This window comes from Gordionus sp. m RMFG-2023, chromosome 1 (assembly GCF_954871325.1).
Source record: "Gordionus sp. m RMFG-2023 chromosome 1, tfGorSpeb1-WG-v2, whole genome shotgun sequence".
NCBI lineage: Eukaryota > Metazoa > Nematomorpha > Gordioida > Chordodea > Parachordodidae > Gordionus > Gordionus sp. m RMFG-2023.
In genome coordinates this window covers 3,609,663-3,616,937 of record NC_088775.1, presented here as the reverse complement: position 1 = coordinate 3,616,937, position 7,275 = coordinate 3,609,663, and positions in this window count along the sequence as shown.

Below are 7,275 nucleotides of genomic sequence, written 5' to 3'. Positions count from 1 at the left end.
TTTTTTTTCTTCCTATTTTATTAATTATGTAATTTTTTAATATCTTATTATTTTTTTCCCGAGGAATTATTGATATAATTATGCATAAAACATACACCTTAAAGTGTCAGGCGAAAAATAGTAAAAAAGTATAATATTGAATTAATAATCGAATATTTATTTAATTTCTAGATGCCAAGTTAACGGAACCTTATTTAAAGTGAAATGTGATTACATTAATTGTAAAACTTTTAAAATAAGAAGTGACAAGATAAATGAACATTATATCCTCATGTCAAGCCAGGCGAGATCAAATTTAGAAAGATCGCCATCAAAAAAATGATAATAATAATTGGGTATCCTTATTAGAGATCTGCAAAGTCAGGCCAGACCCGTACCCGGCTTGAGTCCGGCCCGATCCAAATGTCTATTTTAAAAAATCGGGTTCAGGTTCGGGTCGGGCCGGGCCTAACATTTAAAAAAAAATCCGGCCGGGTCGGGTCGGACCTTTTAAATTTATCAATTTTATATTTCATTTTTTTATGTAAAATAAAAATATTTTATTATATTTGTATTTCGAGTAATTATAAAGATTAAATTCTATATTTAAATAAATTCGGGCCGAGCTGGGTCGGTAAATTTTTTTAAAATTTGGGTTCTGGCCGGGCCGGCAAAACTTTTTAAAAAAATTTCAAGTTCGAGCCGGGCCGGCAAAACTTTTCTAAAAAAAAATTCGGGGGCCCGGCCGGGCTTGAAAAATTAGGCTCGATGCAGATCACTAATCCTTTTATTCCATGCAATATCACAAATGGAATTGATTGATACCTAGTTACAAAAAAAAAATCAATAACATTATACTTAAAAAAGTAAATTTTTTTTATTTATTATTGTAATTACAATAAAACTAAATTCTTCATCTAAAATTTTACCAGAATGCTTTGAATATTTGTTATTAAATATAAGTTTTTTTGTAAGTAAACATATTTTAACTACTCTTTAGAGCATCCATTATTGAAAATTCTCAAATTATACTATCTTCTCATCCAATATCCAGTTTCAGTGATCTGCCGACTTTGCAAGATGAGGTTATTTAATTTAAATAAGATTTATATAATAAGTTTTGAAGAGAATAAATTATGAACATCAGGATATTCAAATATCTCCAACATTTTGTTAAAAAAAAATATTCATTTATTGTAATTAAGAATAAAAAAGCCATTTGCCATAAATTTTATTGAAAATAAGTTTATAATAAGATAAAAAAAATTATAATATTCTATATTTTAGAATTATAGCAAACATCCGTTATTGAAGATGGATATAAATTTTATTTAAGAACTTATTTTATATGTTAAATATTGTTTTAGGCATATAGTTTGATTTTTTTCTATTTGGTTATAAAATATTAGCTATACATCCACTTTTACAAACGTAACTCACAGTAACAATATCAATTAATATAAATATTTTAATGAACCTAACTGATCAGACTTTAGATAATATATATAAATGACAATAAGCCTTAACATATTTAACGCCATCTATTTAATAAATATTATATTATGGATGTATTTTCTACTTATTATTTTACGTTTTTTTTTAAGAAAACTAATTTTTCCTGATTTCAATTTTTAAAAAATATTAACTATTAGTAGAATTGTAAAACATTTCTTAAAACTAACGCGTTCGCGTTTAACGCTTATGACAAAAATATAACACGTTCACTTTCAAAAAAAAAGAAGGAACTTTCTCACGTTCGTTCAAAAAATTTTCATCTGATAAGGAACGCTTGGCAGAACCATTTTCCATGGATGGTGAGTGTGGATTTAAAGTACCACAGGGGTCCATGTATCATAAAGCGAGTTACAATATCATATAATCGGGGTTCGACATTTTTATCTGGGATTTAAGCTCGAACAAAATTATCTATACACTCAGCTGTTTCAATTTTATTATTTTCGCGTAATATAATGAGCAAATGAGCATGAGGTAATCCTCTCCTTTATAAATATTTTCTTTGATTTCTCTCCAATTGGGATTGCATGAAAATGTTATAAATAAATCTGGCTTACCAAACTTGGAAACAATTCCCAGACCCCTGAAAAGAAGAAGACACTTTCCTATAGGTAAATTAATATTATCATATGCTTTAGAAATATGATCCATAAGCCCTGAATAATCTTCTACACATAATTTTGATTGGTTGGTTTAATTTTATATTATTCAAATTATTAGCTTCGACTTGGAGATTAGAATCAACAACATATTGGTGAAATAATCGCCCAGCATTAAAAAATGTCAGCACGAATAGCTAATCTTGATATTTTAAATTGTAACATAGTTATGATCTTATTCCCTTTTTAAATGGCCCATTAAATTTCGTATCAGTATGCCATCCATGCCATAAGGAAATAGTAAAGGATACACCATAGGATCTAAATTTGTTAAGAATATTTAACATGACTAAAATTGAATCATCATTTCGTGGATAAACTTTAACATCACGTTGAAAAGGTGGTTCTCCATCATCGTTGTTAAAAATCATTGCTCCTTCATCAATAGTAGGAATTAGAGATCTGCAAACTTTTATTTTGAGTAATTGTAAAAATTAATTTATATATTTAAAAAATTTCGGGCCGGGCCGGGCATGAAAAGTAGGCCCTATGCAGATCACTAGTAGGAATATTAAATCTTCTTCTATCATTGGCACGATCACGGCGAAAAATCATATTTACCTTTGATATAGGACAGCTTTCTAACTGAGACTTCATTTCTTCGGTTTTTAAAGCTAATAGCATAAGGATTTATTTGACCAATTAAAATATCAAGTTTTTTTTAAAAAATGAATATCAGGCTGAATTTTCTTTTAAAAGTAAACGATTTTCAATAGCCTGAGATGTTTCATGAACTGCATATTTTGGGGAAATGCCATTAGGAGGATATAAATGTGAAGTTCGATGTAAATTTGACCATGAACCCTAAACAGTATGGGCCTTTATTCAATAAATTATCATTTTTAGCTCCTATCGAAGTAAAAGCCAAGGAACTGTTGTATAAACGAATATTATGAGAGAAATTTTTATAATCCAAATTTGAAAGCAAATCTTTTAAAAAATTTGGATATTGTAGAGAAGGCAATAAAACACGACCCTTGTGGCAGCAATTTTTAAATTGTCCATCTATTGGTTTTTCAGAAATAAAATCTAATGATTTACAATATGAGCATAGAACATTTAATGGCCCACAAGTGGTGTTCAGTGGAACAATTTAATTGTTTATTTGCAGTATCTTTAAAATGGTTGGATGTTAAAGCAATAAAAACTTTGCTCTTGCCTTTTCTTGCTTCGACAAAGTTTCTGTTTCCGTCTGGCTTTCTCCCAGGTTTGATATGTTATTAAAATTTAAAAATATATACCTATTAAATAGTATGAATATCTATAATATATCAGTTAGTTCTAGTATATATGCGTTGTTGATGTATAAAATGGTAATGGTTTTACTGTTAAGGATGTTGAAGCAATAATACCTTCCTCTTGATTTTCACTACTACTACAATTTGATGGTTGATTTTCAATACCTTTTTGTTGAATGGTATCTTGGGCAGGAATCTAAAAATATAATAAAATAGTAAATTAAATCAAAAAATTTACCATTGCCTTAGATATAACCTTAAAATCCTTTCAAAAATATGATTTTGTTTCGTGTACCTTCTAAAAAAATGAAAATCAAAAGAGCGGTTAAAAGCTATATAGTAAGAATATCTATAATATATCAGTTCAGATATATATGATGATGTATCAGTTAGTTTCAGTTCAGTTGTTTGATGTATCAGTTAGTTCTTACTTGTTTTCTGGTAGCGGAAGATGAATGAATGTTTAATATGATTCTGTGGTGATTTTTAGCCTTGTCACATTGTTACCGTTACGCTGTCACGGACACACTTTCATCTATAATATATATATTTTAAAAAATCGTTAATTTTGAAAAGTGCCTGTGACCCAATCGGCAAGAACGTCGCTTACATATCTAATCGACTAATGGACTTAGATTCCAATCCCGGCAAAAGTTTTTTTCGCTTAATCTGGCAAAATTATTTTTTTTTCTTAATCTGGCAAAATTAATCTAATAGAAGATACGATTCAAAGTTTGTAGATACTTAAAAATTCAAACTATTAATTAGGTATTCTGATATTTTTAAAATTTTTACATTCTTTTTAAAAATCCCACAGAAATCATATTAAACATTCATTCATCTTCCATTACCACAAAACAAATAAGAACTAACTGATACATCAAACAACTGAACTGAAACTAACTGATACATTATCGTATATATCTAGTGCTGTAAGCATTTCTAAAAATATCGAACGCGTTCAACGTTCATTGACACGAACGCGTTCACGTTCAAGTTCACTTTCAAAAAAAAAGGAAGGCATTCACGTTCATGAACCGTTCAAAATTTTATAATATTTTTTTTTTAAATTTAATCTAATATAAATAAATGTCTTTTATTTTTTTTAACACAATATTAATAGCCTTGTAATATAGCAAATAAAATGATATTTTTATTTATAAAAAATTTTTCTTATTAATTTTTAACAATAATATTTTTCAAAATTTGCATCTGATAGACAGAAACGCTTGCCAGTTAATACGGCATTAGCTATAATAAAAACGCGCTCAAGGGTAGATGATGGGATTGCTGTACTATGCTTAATATATAACTCTTTTAACGTGGGGAATTTATTAAAAACATTTATTGTTTTGTTATTTGCTTCAAAAAATTGAGATAAGTTATCCTCCTCCAATCCATTCTCTACTTCCTCGACAAAAAACAATATGTGATGTTCATATGGACGTTGCAAGCTTGCTCAAGCTGCTAACCCTTTAGTAACGGCCCCCAAAATGTTGCATGGACTTTTATCTTGTGCGGTTTCAAAAAATGTCATTCAGCCTTTATCCCAAAATCATTTTCATGATTGTAGAGATTAATGAAATATTTTATTATTATATTGGTTACTGCTCCACCAGAAAAATAATAAATTTTAGCTACTCTATTAAATCTTTCCTCCAAGAATATGATCAATTTTTAAAATAAATAAAATGCACATGCGTTGTGCTTTAAACAATCTGATATAACCAGTAAATTTACATGTTTTATTATATTGTTCTCACGGTAATAAATTATAAGAGTTAATAGTGGCTTGATTATTGGTCTGATTTAATCCTTGTATATGGTTCTGCATTACAAATGCATAATTTTCTGAAAAGTCTGCAATAATTAAGAATTCGCCAACATTTAAATTGAATTTTAAAAAGTTTTGAATTAATGATTATCTTGAAGCTATAAACAAGTGAGGAATTAAATTGTTAATTATTCAATTAAATAATCTACAAATTCGTCAGCGGATTTTGTCAGTGTTTCGAGGGTATTTCGATCAACTGCTATCCATTGTTTGAATGTTTTATAATCTATAGAATTCTCGTCAAATAATATATTAAGTCTTTCTTTTAATTTTTGGGGGAAAATTTATTGTTGAATTTCAATTTTGGTAGATTATTAAGGGCCTAATGGGTTAGATGTATGCTTAGAAAAAGAAGGACAAAGAAGGACGCAGGTTCAATCCTGGTAAGGAGCATAAAAACATTCAAGTTTTTCTTCGATGACTGATATGTAAAGACATATGGTAAGATAAATTTCGGAGCTTAGAGATGACACCCCGGTCACCGACAGGCCTGGACAGCCGGGTGCTAAGGATACCTGTCCAATAAACAAAAGAAGGAAACAAATGGAAATATAATTTATGCTAAATAAAATATTTAAAATTATATTGTCAAGTAATTTTAATTTCGAGATAAAATTTAACTAAAGTTTTAAACAGCTCATTATCCCAGCCACCTCTCAAAATTTTTTATAAAGATAAAAAACATAATTTTTAAATTAACATTATTTCATAACTATTCATTAAATTAAAATATGATATTAATGTTAAATTTGTTCAATTTTAGCCATATAAAGAGTGATAACTTCTAAACCCATGTTCATCCCAGTCTAGGATTTTGTACAAATATAAAGCATTGTGATATCTACAAAAAAAAAATTTGAAAAAAAAACACCTTGTTTTTTCTATGGCCATTTTTGGTTTTACACATCCGGTTTTTGATAATAACAAAATGTCCATTATATTTATTTTTATGTCATTTTAAAGAACCTTTATTAAGCTACAAAATAAAATTTTAATTATTTTTCTAACTTAATTATTACTCGAGATATTTGAAAATAATTGAGGTGCATTTTGTCAAAAATGTACCATTTTTCCGCGCTTTAAACGGCCATATCTTAGCGGGTAAACAGTGTTGGAAGGTAAAATTTCATTTTTTCTTAGTTATAGTATATACTACCAGTATATAAAATTAAAGAAAAATTGAAAGGGGTGGGTTGAAACCTTGTTATTTGATATGGAATTCACCATATATATGTTCAAATCTTTTAAAAAAGAAAAAATATATGTAATTACTTGAGTGATAGCTTTAATACTTTTTGTTAATCCCATTTAATACTGCGTCTATCAATAGTTGACCATATTTGAGGCCACTAATTTTTTCTAATTTTAAAATAACTATGGTTATTGTTGTGTTCATTCCAAATGCATATTTTCTTCAAATTTAATAATTTTACTTAGTTATATTATATAAAATAAAATAATTAATATTACAATCAAATGTCGTTTTAAATTGTAACTTGAAGATTTTGACATTGATATAATAATTTTTGGGCACATTTTACACTTGGTGAGCATTGAATTAGTTCCTTCAATATAGGATGTTACTGTGAAACGTTTATCATATTTGGCCATGGTAATGTTAATTTATTTGATTTCGGATTTTCAGAATCAGATGATGAGGATTAAATAATAATATCCATGCTTATGCTAATCTATTAAACTAAAATATAAACAATAATATTCAAATTAATAAATTACAAAAATGGCGTGTTAAAAAAATTGAAATGTGAAAAGGAAATACAGCCGATTAAAAAATATAAATAATATTATTTTCTTAAATATTTAAAAAATATTAATAATACTTTTTTCTTAAAAAATTCGGATTAATATTAATTTTCGAATAAATAAAAATAAAAAGTGTTTTATTAAAAATTCGTCAAAAATAAAAGGAACGCCGTTCATTATTTTTTTCAAAAAAAACCAACTTCGTTCACTAACGCGTTCATTTTGAACGCGTTCTTTTACAACACTATATATATATCTGAACTGATATATTATAGATATTTTTACA